We start from the raw sequence: 13778 nt of genomic DNA on the forward strand, positions 1-13778 counted from the left end.
TACAGGGGCTACTATTCCCTATAGTATATACAGGGGCTACTATTCCCTATAATATATACAGTGGCTGGAGTCATACCGAGCACAAAGGAAGATGGTAGTGGTTGTTGGAGGCCAATCATCTCAGCCCCAGGGCATTGCTGCAGGAGTTCCTCAGGGCAGTGTCCTGGGCCCAACCATCTTCAGCTGCTTCATCAATGACCTTCCCTCCATCATAAGGTCAGAAATGGGGATGTTCACTGATGATTGCACAGTGTTCAGTTTCATTCGCAACCCCTCAAATAATGAAGCAGTCCGAGCCCGCATGCAGCAAGACCTGGACAACATCCAGGCTTGGGCTCATAAGTGGCAAGTAACATTCGCGCCAGATAAGTGCCAGGCAATGACCATCTCCAACAAGAGAGAGTCTAACCACCTCCCCTTGACATTCAATGGCATTACCATCACCGCATCCCCCACCATCCACATCCTGGGGGTCACCATTGACCAGAAACTAAACTGGACCAGCCACATAAATACTGTGGCTACGAGAGCAGGTCAGAGGCTGGGTATTCTGTGGCGAGTGACTCACCTCCTGACTCCCCAAAGCCTTTCCACCATCTACAAGGCACATGTCAGGAGTGTGATGGAATACTCTCCACTTGCCTGGATGAGTGCAGCTCCAACAACACTCAAGAAGCTCGACACCATCCAGGACAAAGCAGCCCGCTTGATTGGCACCCCATCCACCACCCTAAACATTCACTCCCTTCACCACCGGCGCACAGTGGCTGCAGTGTGTACCATCCACAGGATGCACTGCAGCAACTCGCCAAGGCATCTTCGACAGCACCTCCCAAACCCGCGACCTCTACCACCTAGAAGGACAAGGGCAGCAGGCGCATGGGAACAACACCACCTGCACGTTCCCCTCCAAGTCACACACCATCCCGACTTGGAAATATATCGACCGTTCCTTCATCGTCACTGGGTCAAAATCCTGGAACTCCCTTCCTAACAGCACTGTGGGAGAACCTTCACCACAAGGACTGCAGCGGTTCAAGAAGGCGGCTCACCACCACCTTCTCAAGGGGCAATTAGGGATGGGCAATAAATGCCGGCCTCGCCAGCGCGCCCACATCCCATGAACGAATAAAAAAAATAAAATATACAGGGGCTACTATTCCCTATAATATATACAGGGGCTACTATTCCCTATAATATATAATTGTAAACAATTTTACAACACCAAGTTATAGTCCAGCAATTTTATTTTAAATTCACAAGCTTTCGGAGATTTTCTCCTTCCTCAGGCAAATGTTTCAAGATCTCCTTGAAGCCTACGCATTTATACATATTGAACAATAATACATGGTGTTTACAGACTGCCCCTGCAACTGCCCGTTGCCAAGGCAATCACCGTGTTCAGACAGAGAGGTGTTACCTGCAGAACCTCCGAATACACATTCAACAAAAAAACAAACAGGGAAAAAAAACAGAGAAAAAAAACACAGAGAGAGGCAGAAACATCCGGAAGGCAGAGAGAGCCAGCAAATGACCCATTATATTAAAAACAGATAACATTTGTTCGCTGGTGGGGTAACGTGTAGCGTGACATGAACCCAAGATCCCGGTTGAGGCCGTCCTCATGGGTGCGGAACTTGGCTATCAATTTCTGCTCGACGATTTTGCGTTGTCGTGTGTCTCGAAGGCCGCCTTGGAGTACGCTTACCCGAAGGTCGGTGGATGAATGTCCATGACTGCTGAAGTGTTCCCCGACTGGGAGGGAACCCTCCTGTCTGGCGATTGTTGCGCGGTGTCCGTTCATCCGTTGTCGCAGCGTCTGCATGGTCTCGCCAATGTACCATGCTCTGGGGCATCCTTTCCTGCAACGTATGAGGTAGACAACGTTGGCTGAGTCACAGGAGTATGAACCATGCACCTGGTGGGTGGTGTCATCTCGTGTGATGGTGGTATCTGTGTCGATGATCTGGCATGTCTTGCAGAGGTTACCGTGGCAGGGTTGTGTGGCGTCGTGGACGCTGTTCTCTTGAAAGCTAGGTAGTTTGCTGCGAACGATGGTCTGTTTGAGGTTGGGTGGCTGTTTAAAGGCGAGTAGTGGAGGTGTGGGGATGGCCATAGCGAGGTGTTTGTCCTCATTGATGACATGTTGAAGGCTGCGGAGAACATGGCGTAGTTTCTCCGCTCCGGGGAAGTACTGGACGACAAAGGGTACTCTGTTGGTTGCGTCCCGTGTTAGTCTCCTGAGGAGGTCTATGCGATTTTTTGCTGTGGCCCGTCGGAACTGTCGATCGATGAGTCGAGCGTCATATCCCGTTCTTACTAGGGCGTCTTTCAGCGTCTGTAGGTGTCCATCGCGTTCCTCCTCGTCTGAGCAGACCCTGTGTATTCGCAGGGCCTGTCCATAGGGGATGGCCTCTTTGACGTGGTTAGGGTGGAAGCTGGAAAAGTGGAGCATCGTGAGGTTGTCCGTGGGCTTGCGGTAGAGTGAGGTGCTGAGGTGCCCGTCTTTGATGGAGATTCGTGTGTCCAAGAAAGAAACTGATTCTGAGGAGTAGTCCATGGTGAGCTTGATGGTGGGATGGAACTTGTTGATGTTATCGTGTAGTCTCTTTAGTGATTCCTTGCCGTGGGTCCATAGAAAGAAAATGTCGTCGATGTATCTGGTGTATAGTGTTGGTTGGAGGTCTTGTGCAGTGAAGAAGTCCTGCTCGAACTTGTGCATGAAAATGTTGGCGTATTGGGGTGCGAATTTGGTCCCCATGGCTGTTCCGTGTGTTTGGGTAAAGAACTGGTTATCGAAGGTGAAGACATTGTGATCCAGGATGAAGCGGATGAGTTGTAGGATGGCTTCCGGAGATTGGCTGTTGTTGGTGTTGAGTATTGATGCTGTCGCAGCGATGCCGTCATCGTGGGGGATACTGGTGTATAGTGCCGAGACGTCCATCGTGGTGAGAAGTGTTCCTGGTTCAACTGGTCCGTGGGTACTGAGTTTTTGTAGGAAGTCTGTAGTGTCACGACAGAAGCTGGGGGTTCCCTGTACGATGGGTTTCAGGATGCCCTCGATGTATCCAGAGAGGTTCTCACACAGGGTTCCGTTGCCTGATACGATGGGACGTCCGGGTGTGTTGGCTTTGTGTATCTTTGGGAGGCAGTAGAAGTCTCCCACGCGGGGATTACGTGGGATGAGAATGCGTAGGATGCTTTGAAGGTCTGGATCGAAGGTCTTGATCAGTTTGTTGAGCTGGTGGGTGTGTTCTTTGGTCGGATCTGCGGGTAACCGTCTGTAGTGTTCCTGGTTGTCCAGTTGTCGGTATGCTTCTTTGCAATAGTCTGTTCTGTTCTGTATGACTATGGCTCCTCCTTTGTCCGCTGGTTTGATGACGATGTTGCGGTTGGTCTTGAGAGCGTTGATGGCGTTGCGTTGTGCTCGGGTGACATTCTGGACTGTCTTCTGAGTGCGGCTGATGAATCTGGCATTGACGCATTTCCTGACAGCTTGAGCATACATGTCCAGCTGAGGAAAGAGTCAAACTGGACTCCTCCGGAGGGTCGCTGCCCTCAGCTGGACATGTATGCTCAAGCTGTCAGGAAATGCGTCAATGCCAGATTCATCAGCCGCACTCAGAAGACAGTCCAGAATGTCACCCGAGCACAACGCAACGCCATCAACGCTCTCAAGACCAACCGCAACATCGTCATCAAACCAGCGGACAAAGGAGGAGCCATAGTCATACAGAACAGAACAGACTATTGCAAAGAAGCATACCGACAACTGGACAACCAGGAACACTACAGACGGTTACCCGCAGATCCGACCAAAGAACACACCCACCAGCTCAACAAACTGATCAAGACCTTCGATCCAGACCTTCAAAGCATCCTACGCATTCTCATCCCACGTAATCCCCGCGTGGGAGACTTCTACTGCCTCCCAAAGATACACAAAGCCAACACACCCGGACGTCCCATCGTATCAGGCAACGGAACCCTGTGTGAGAACCTCTCTGGATACATCGAGGGCATCCTGAAACCCATCGTACAGGGAACCCCCAGCTTCTGTCGTGACACTACAGACTTCCTACAAAAACTCAGTACCCACGGACCAGTTGAACCAGGAACACTTCTCACCACGATGGACGTCTCGGCACTATACACCAGTATCCCCCACGATGACGGCATCGCTGCGACAGCATCAATACTCAACACCAACAACAGCCAATCTCCGGAAGCCATCCTACAACTCATCCGCTTCATCCTGGATCACAATGTCTTCACCTTCGATAACCAGTTCTTTACCCAAACACACGGAACAGCCATGGGGACCAAATTCGCACCCCAATACGCCAACATTTTCATGCACAAGTTCGAGCAGGACTTCTTCACTGCACAAGACCTCCAACCAACACTATACACCAGATACATCGACGACATTTTCTTTCTATGGACCCACGGCAAGGAATCACTAAAGAGACTACACGATAACATCAACAAGTTCCATCCCACCATCAAGCTCACCATGGACTACTCCTCAGAATCAGTTTCTTTCTTGGACACACGAATCTCCATCAAAGACGGGCACCTCAGCACCTCACTCTACCGCAAGCCCACGGACAACCTCACGATGCTCCACTTTTCCAGCTTCCACCCTAACCACGTCAAAGAGGCCATCCCCTATGGACAGGCCCTGCGAATACACAGGGTCTGCTCAGACGAGGAGGAACGCGATGGACACCTACAGACGCTGAAAGACGCCCTAGTAAGAACGGGATATGACGCTCGACTCATCGATCGACAGTTCCGACGGGCCACAGCAAAAAATCGCATAGACCTCCTCAGGAGACTAACACGGGACGCAACCAACAGAGTACCCTTTGTCGTCCAGTACTTCCCCGGAGCGGAGAAACTACGCCATGTTCTCCGCAGCCTTCAACATGTCATCAATGAGGACAAACACCTCGCTATGGCCATCCCCACACCTCCACTACTCGCCTTTAAACAGCCACCCAACCTCAAACAGACCATCGTTCGCAGCAAACTACCTAGCTTTCAAGAGAACAGCGTCCACGACGCCACACAACCCTGCCACGGTAACCTCTGCAAGACATGCCAGATCATCGACACAGATACCACCATCACACGAGATGACACCACCCACCAGGTGCATGGTTCATACTCCTGTGACTCAGCCAACGTTGTCTACCTCATACGTTGCAGGAAAGGATGCCCCAGAGCATGGTACATTGGCGAGACCATGCAGACGCTGCGACAACGGATGAACGGACACCGCGCAACAATCGCCAAACAGGAGGGTTCCCTCCCAGTCGGGGAACACTTCAGCAGTCATGGACATTCATCCACCGACCTTCGGGTAAGCGTACTCCAAGGCGGCCTTCGAGACACACGACAACGCAAAATCGTCGAGCAGAAATTGATAGCCAAGTTCCGCACCCATGAGGACGGCCTCAACCGGGATCTTGGGTTCATGTCACGCTACACGTTACCCCACCAGCGAACAAATGTTATCTGTTTTTAATATAATGGGTCATTTGCTGGCTCTCTCTGCCTTCCGGATGTTTCTGCCTCTCTCTGTGTTTTTTTTCTCTGTTTTTTTTCCCTGTTTGTTTTTTTGTTGAATGTGTATTCGGAGGTTCTGCAGGTAACACCTCTCTGTCTGAACACGGTGATTGCCTTGGCAACGGGCAGTTGCAGGGGCAGTCTGTAAACACCATGTATTATTATTCAATCTCCGAAAGCTTGTGAATTTAAAATAAAATTGCTGGACTATAACTTGGTGTTGTAAAATTGTTTACAATTGTCAACCCCAGTCCATCACCGGCATCTCCACATCTATAATATATACAGGGGCTACTATTCCCTATAGTATAGAGTGAGGTGAGAGTGACTGCCCTTGACATCAAGGCAGCATTTGACCGAGTGTGGCACCAAGGAGCCCCAGTAAAATTGAAGTCAATGGGAATCAGGGGGAAAACTCTCCAGTGGCTGGAGTCATACCTAGCACAAAGGAAGATGGTAGTGGTTGTTAGAGGCCAATCATCTCAGCCCCGGGACAATGCTGCAGGAGTTCCTCAGGGCAGTGTCCTAGGCCCAACCATCTTCAGCTGCTTCATCAATGACCTTCCCTCCATCATAAGGTCAGGAATGGGGATGTTCGCTGATGATTGCACAGTGTTCAGTTCCATTCGCAACCCCTCAAATAATGAAGCAGTCCGAGCCCGCATGCAGCAAGTCCTGGACAACATCCAGGCTTGGGCTCATAAGTGGCAAGTAACATTCGCGCCAGATAAGTGCCAGGCAATGACCATCTCCAACAAGAGAGAGTCTAACCACCTCCCCCTGACATTCAACGGCATTACCATCACCGAATCCCCCACTATCAACATCCTGGGGGTCACCATTGACCAGAAACTTAACTGGACCAGCCATATAAACACTGTGGCTACGAGAGCAGGTCAGAGGCTGAGTGACTCACCTCCTGACTCCCCTAAGCCTTTCCACCATCTACAAGGCACAAGTCAGGAGTGTGATGGAATACTCTCCACTTGCTTGGATGAGTGCAGCTCCAACAACACTCAAGAAGCTCGACACCATCCAGGACAAAGCAGCCCGCTTGATTGGCACCCCATCCACCACCCTAAACATTCACTCCCTTCACCACCGGCGCACAGTGGCTGCAGTGTGTACCATCCACAGGATGCACTGCAGCAACTCGCCAAGGCTTCTTCGACAGCACCTCCCAAACCCGCGACCTCTACCACCTGGAAGGACAAGAGCAGAAGGCACATGGGAACACCACCACCTGCACGTTCCCCTCCAAGTCACACACCATCCCGACTTGGAAATATATCGCCGTTCCTTCATCGTCGCTGGGTCAAAATCCTGGAACTCCCTTCCTAACAGCACTGTGGGAGAATCGTCACCACACGGACTGCAGCGGTTCAAGAAGGCGGCTCACCACCACCTTCTCAAGGGCAATTAGAGATGGGCAATAAATGCCGGCCTCGCCAGCGATGCCCACATCCCATGAACGAATAAATAAAATAAAATATACAGGGGCTACTATTCCCTATAATATATACAGGGGCTACTAGTCCCTATAATATATACAGGGGCTACTATTCCGTATAATATATACAGGGGCTACTATTCCCTATAATATATACAGGGGCTACTATTCCCTATAATATATACAGGGGCTACTATTCCCTATAATATATACAGGGGCTACTATTCCCTATAATATATACAGGGGCTACTATTCCCTATAATATGTACAGGAGCTACTATTCCCTATAATATATACAGGGGCTACTATTCCCTATAATATATACAGGGGCTACTATTCCCTATAATATATACAGGGGCTACTATTCCTTGTAATATATACAGGAGCTGCTATTCTCTATAATATACACAGGAGCTGCTATTCCCTATAATATACACAGGAGCTGCTATTCTCTATAATATATACAGGGCTGCTATTCCCAATATACACAGGAGCTGCTATTCCTTATAATATGCACAGGGGCTGCTATTCTCTATAATATATACAGGGCTGCTATTCCCTGTAATATACACAGGGCTGCTATTCCCAATATACACAGGGGCTGCTATTCCCTATAATATACACAGGAGCTGCTATTCCTTGTAATATACACAGGAACTGCTATTCTCTATAATATACACAGGAGCTGTTATTCCCTATAATATACACAGGAGCTGTTATTCCCTATAATATACACAGGAGCTGTTATTCTCTATAATATACACAGGAGCTGTTATTCCCTATAATATACACAGGAGCTGTTATTCTCTATAATATACACAGGAGCTGTTATTCTCTATAATATACACAGGAGCTGTTATTCCCTATAATATACACAGGAGCTGTTATTCCCTATAATATACACAGGAGCTGCTATTCCCTGCAATATACAGAGGGGCTGCTTTTGTCCATATAATTGGATTACGATGCCTCTCACAGTCAAATATCTGATTGATATCTGGGATCAGACGTGGTAAAGGTGGAACGCTTTGGTTGAGATTGCTGTGGGGTGGGGTCGCCAGTTCCCAGTGACGGGGGGGGGGGAACCCGTACCCCAGAGAGAATCTGTTCCGTCTGGATAGAGAGAGACAGAGAGAAGGAAGCAGTGACTTTAAAACAGCAAGCGGAAAGACCATTAATTGCCGCGGGAGAAAGTGAGCAGAGGGGACGTTCAGCGGCGGGGGGGATTCCTCCAGACGGGGAGTCTTGTGCTGGGCTTTTACAGTGAAACCGTTCGTCAAGGCGAGAAAGACAGCGAATAACCCTTTCGATACAGGCCATCGCAGCAAAAACCAGAATAATATTTAAAAACTAAAATAAACACAACAAGCAACAAAATCATTGGATTTTAGCCTCACTAAAACCTCTCTCTCTTCCTCCTTTAAAACGCTCCTTAAAACCTCCCTCTTTGACCGGGTTTTTCGATGTCTCTTTGTGTGGCTTGGTGTCAGATTTTTTTTTTTTTGTGTCTGATTTACGCTGCTGTGGAGCGCCTCGGGACGGATTTTAAAAACGCAAGCTGTCGTTACGGAGGTTCCCGTCTCGCGCACGGGTCCGAGATAAAAGCCCCCTGCTCCCCGAGAGTTGACTATTCCCCCTCACCTCCATTCCCTCTCCTTCCCTCACACGGATTTTCCCTCCCGCTCTCGTCCACCCACTCATTCAGAGTAAGCCCCGGTCAGAAATCCGAGGCCTCTCTCTCTCTCTCTCTCTCCGCACGGAATGGTTACAGCACAGAAGGAGGCCTTTCAGCCCATCGAGCCGGTGCCGGCTCTTTGTAAGAGTTAGTCCCACTCGTCCCTGCTCTTTCCCCGTAGCCCTGCAAAATTTTTTCCCTTCAAATATTTATCCAATTCCCTCTTTGAAAGCCGCGATCAAATCTGCTTCCACTGCCCTTTCAGGCGGCGCGTTCCCGATCATGACTACTTGCTGCGTAAAAAGCATTTCCCCTCATGTCGCCAATCACCTTAAATCTGTGCCCTCTGCTTCTCGGCCCTTCCGCCAATGGGAAAGGTTTCTCTTCGTTTACTTTATCCGAACCCTTCATGGTTTTTGAAGGCCTCTTCGATCGATCGTCACCTGACCCTTCCTGGCTCGTGCTTCCCGAGCTCCGTCTCCCTCCTAACCTCCGTTCCCACGCGCTCGCGCCCTCGCTGGGTTGGCCTGCTACGCGAGCTCGCTCTCTCCCGGACCCTCCCACAGTCTCTTCCCCCACCCCCCCCCTTCCTCCTGCCGTCCGTGGGAGTTTGAAGTCCCCGTGCCGCAGGGTAGGCCTCAGGCTTTCACCTGAGCTTTGATTGCGACGGGGACATTTTTTTTTTTAAAAAGCCGACCGTTTCGACACCCTCCTCACTCCCCCTTTTTACGGAGCACGAGAGCTGATCCCTCCCACACCCCCCGTTTGGGTCACGGCTCGATGGCCTCCAGCTTACCCTCAGCTCCGCAGATGCTCGTGCTGGTTCCCACGGCAACCGATCTGATCAGAGCTCGGCGCCGTGTGCCGCGGAAATGACCCGCGGGGCTGGAAAATGTCTTTTTTTTTTAAACCCGCTTTGCGTAGCCGAAGAAGAAGTCGGTTTTTTAAAAACCACTTCCTCTTACAGCAATCTGCCTGGGTTCTCAGAGTCAGTTCCTGTCTCTCTGTGTGTGTCTCTCTCTCTCTCCCTCTCTGTCTCTCTCTCTCTCTCTCTCTGCGTCTCTCCCTCTCCCTCTCTCTCTGCCTCTCTCTCTCTGCGTCTCTCTCTCTTTCTCTGCGTCTCTCTCTCTGCCTCTCTCCCTCACCCTCTCTCTGTCTCTCTCCCTCTCTCCCTCCGTCTTTCTCTCTCTCCCTCCCTTTCTCTCTGTCTCTCTCTGTCTCCCTGTCTGTCTCTGTCTCTCTCTCTGTCTCTCTGTGTCTTTCTCTCTCTCTATCTCTGTCTTTCTCTCTCTCTCTCTCTGTCTTTCTCTCTCTCTCTCTCTCTGTCTTTCTCTCTCTCTCTCTCTGTCTTTCTCTCTCTCTCTCTGTCTCTCTCTCTCTCTGTCTCTCTCTCCCTTTCTCTCTCTCCCTCCCTTTCTCTCTCTCCCTCCCTTTCTCTCTCTGTCTCTCTCTGTCTTTCTCTCTCTCTCTCTCTGTCTCTCTCTCCCTTTCTCTCTCTCCCTCCCTTTCTCTCTCTGTCTCTCTCTGTCTTTCTCTCTCTCTACAGCACAGGAGGTGGCCATTCGGCCCATCGTGCCTGTGCCGGCTCTTTGAAAGAGCTCTCCAATTATTCCCACTCCCCCCTGCTCTTTCCCCATTAGCCCTGCAAATTTTTCCTCTTCAAGTATTTATCCAATTCTCTTTTGAAAGTCATTATTGAATCTGCTTCCACCGCCCTTTCAGGCAGTGAATTCCAGATCAGAACAACTCGCTGCGTAAAAAACACTCTCATCTCCCCCTCTGGTTCTTTCGCCGATTATCTTAAATCCGTGTCCTCTGGTTACCGACCCTCCTCCCACTGGAAACAGTCTCTCCTTATTTACTTGATCAAAACCCTTCATGATTTTGAACCCCTCGATTAAATCTCCCCTTGACCTTCTCTGCTCTAAGGAGAACAATTCCAGCTTCTCCAGTCTCTCCGCATAACTGAAGTCCCTCATCCCTGGGACCATTCTGGTAAATCTCCTCCGCACCCTCTCCGAGGCCTGGACAGTCAGTTAAAAATACCCACTGTCTGTTCCCCGGGTCCTGTGGGCTGATAAATCCTTCCCCAATCCACATTTTCTGTGGTTTAATTCGGCCCTGTCTTATATATATTTCTTTTTATATAACTTTATTTGAAACTGTCGGCCTCCAAGTAAGAAGGTCGTGGGTTCGAGCCCCCACTCCAGAGACTTGAGCCCATAATCCAGGCCGACACTCCCGGTGCCAGTACTGAGGGAGCGCCGCACTGTCGGAGGGTCAGTACTGAGGGAGCGCCGCACTGTCGGAGGGTCAGTACTGAGGGAGCGCCGCACTGTCGGAGGGTCAGTACTGAGGGAGCGCCGCACTGTCGGAGGGTCGGTACTGAGGGAGCGCCGCACTGTCGGAGGGTCAGTACTGAGGGAGCGCCGCACTGTCGGAGGGTCGGTACTGAGGGAGCGCTGCACTGTCGGAGGGGCAGTACTGAGGGAGCGCTGCACTGTCGGAGGGTCAGTACTGAGGGAGCGCCGCACTGTCGGAGGGTCAGTACTGAGGGAGCGCTGCACTGTCGGAGGGTCAGTACTGAGAGAGCGCCGCACTGTCGGAGGGTCAGTACTGAGGGAGCGCCGCACTGTCGGAGGGTCAGTACTGAGGGAGCGCCGCACTGTCGGAGGGTCAGTACTGAGAGAGCGCCGCACTGTCGGAGGGTCAGTACTGAGGGAGCGCCGCACTGTCGGAGGGTCGGTACTGAGGGAGCGCCGCACTGTCGGAGGGTCAGTACTGAGGGAGCGCTGCACTGTCGGAGGGTCAGTGCTGAGGGAGCGCCGCGCTGTCGGAGGGTCAGTACTGAGGGAGCGCCGCACTGTCGGAGGGTCAGTACTGAGGGAGCGCCGCACTGTTGGAGGGTCAGTACTGAGGGAGCGCTGCACTGTCGGAGGGTCAGTACTGAGGGAGTGCCGCACCGTCGGAGGGTCAGTACTGAGGGAGCGCTGCACTGTCGGAGGGTCAGTCCCGAGGGAGCGCCGCACTGTCGGAGGGTCAGTACTGAGGGAGCGCTGCACTGTCGGAGGGTCAGTACTGAGGGAGCGCCGCACTGTCGGAGGGTCAGTACTGAGGGAGCGCCGCACTGTCGGAGGGTCGGTACTGAGGGAGCGCCGCACTGTCGGAGGGTCAGTACCGAGGGAGCGCCGCACTGTCGGAGGGTCAGTACTGAGGGAGCGCCGCTCTGTCGGAGGGTCAGTACCGAGGGAGCGCCGCACTGTCGGAGGCTCAGTACTGAGGGAGCGCCGCACTGTCGGAGGGTCAGTACCGAGGGAGCGCCGCACTGTCGGAGGGTCAGTACCGAGGGAGTGCTGCACTGTCGGAGGTGCCGTCTTTTAGGATGAGACGTTAAACCGAGGCCCCGTCTGCCCCTCTCGGGTGGATGTAAAAGATCCCACGGCCACTATTGGAAGAAGAGCAGGGGGGAGTTCTCCCCGGTGTCCTGGGGCCGATATTTATCCCTCAACCAACATCACTTAAAAACAGATGATCTGCTCATGATCACATTGCTGTTTGTGGGATCTTGCTGTGCGTAAATCAGCTGCCGCGTTTCCTACATCACAACAGTGACTACACTTCAAAAAAAGTACTTCATTGGCTGTAAAGCGCTTTGGAACATCCTGAGGTCGATATATAACAACAATAACCTGCATTTATATAGCGGCCTTAACGTAGTAAAACGTCCCAAGCCGCTTCACAGGAGGGTAAATCAGACAAATATTTGACACCGAGCCACATAAGGAGATATTAGGACAGGTGACCAAAAGCTCGGTCAAAGAGGGAGGTTTTAAGGAGCGTCTTAAAGGAGGAGAGAGAGGCGGAGAGGTTTAGGGAGGGAATTCCAGAGCTTAGGGCCCAGGCAGCTGAAGGCACGGCCGCCAATGGTGGAGCGATGGAAATCGGGGGGATGGGCAAGAGGCCAGAATTGGAGGAGCGCAGAGATCTCGGAGGGTTGTAGGGGGCTGGAGGAGGTTACAGAGATAGGGAGGGGGGGAGCGAGGGCCACGGAGGGATTTGAACACGAGGATGGAGAATTTTAAAAGCGAGGTGTTCCCGGACAGGGAGCCGATGTAGGTCAGCGAGCGCAGGGGGTGATGGGTGAACGGGACTCGGTGGGAGTTAGGATACGGGGGGGCGGGAGTTTTGGATGAGTGGGAGGCCGGTCAGGAGAGCATTGGGACAGTCGAGTCTGGAGGTGACAGAGGCACGGACGGATGAGGCAGTTCACAAGGCAGTCATGTGATGGGAGGCTGATGTGATGGGTTTCTTCGGAAGGACAACCCGGAGTGTGTTTGTGAGATCTCCTGCGACAATCCAGCGATGACAAAGCACCTTATAATCGCAAGTTTATTCATTATTAAAGCCGCACCAATGAGCCGGTGCCTGTAATCGGGAGTGTGAGTCTCTGCATGGACTCACAACACAATATCTCTCGGCCTCCGCGATTTCACGATTCATTGACTTGGACAAAAGACCAGGAGCGGAGAGTGGAATCGGCAAAGTAGGTCATCGTCCCCTCAAGGGGCCCGCTTTTACACCAAGGCCTGGGCTTTAACTGGAAGCGGGGTCAGCCTGAGAGAGGCCGGGCGGAGGGCAGCCCCTCCTCCCTGGTCAGTAACGGGTCCTATTATTTCCAAATTCAGCACCCGTTCTGTCCAGAGAAGAACAAGGAGGTAGGTTTGAAACAAATCAAGGATAAGGTATGGCCATTCAGCCCATCCATCCAGTACCCCAACTCTCCCAACAAAGCCCCATCCCTCCAGTCCCCTAACTCTCCCATCAAAGTCCATCTCTCCAGTCCCCTAACTCTCCCATCAAAGTCCATCTCTCCAGTGCCCCAAGAGGGGGACGACGCTCCCCCTCTTCTGCTGCTCACAGACCAAGTTCTCAAACACTCAATGCCCCTCTTAAGACGGGGCATTGGGTCCCTTAAAAGACAAGAAAGAATTTGCATTTATATGGCGCCTTTCACCACCTCGGGACGCCCCACAGTGTTTTGCAGCCAATGAATTACTTTGTAACGTAGGAAACAAAGGT

The 13778-nt window shown here is 51.7% G+C and overlaps 1 protein-coding gene across 5 annotated transcripts in view; it reads right to left on the reverse strand.

Annotated features, from left to right (window-relative positions):
• Nucleotides 1-13778, reverse strand: part of sipa1 (signal-induced proliferation-associated 1) — a 98916-nt gene that overhangs the window by 81832 nt on the left and 3306 nt on the right. For 2 of the 5 annotated variants that reach the window (XM_067975605.1, XM_067975602.1), the window contains exon 1: nt 9496-9636. The exons of 1 other annotated variant lie outside the window; for it this stretch is intronic. The gene's annotated coding sequence lies outside the window, so the exon portion shown is untranslated. Of the gene's footprint in view, nt 1-9029; nt 9165-9495; nt 9638-13778 lie in introns of those variants that run through there. 2 more of the 5 variants (XR_010958879.1, XM_067975603.1) reach the window with 2 other exon arrangements.

The sequence above is a fragment of the Heptranchias perlo genome, chromosome 43, assembly GCF_035084215.1.
Source record: "Heptranchias perlo isolate sHepPer1 chromosome 43, sHepPer1.hap1, whole genome shotgun sequence".
In the NCBI taxonomy this organism is placed as follows: domain Eukaryota; kingdom Metazoa; phylum Chordata; class Chondrichthyes; order Hexanchiformes; family Hexanchidae; genus Heptranchias; species Heptranchias perlo.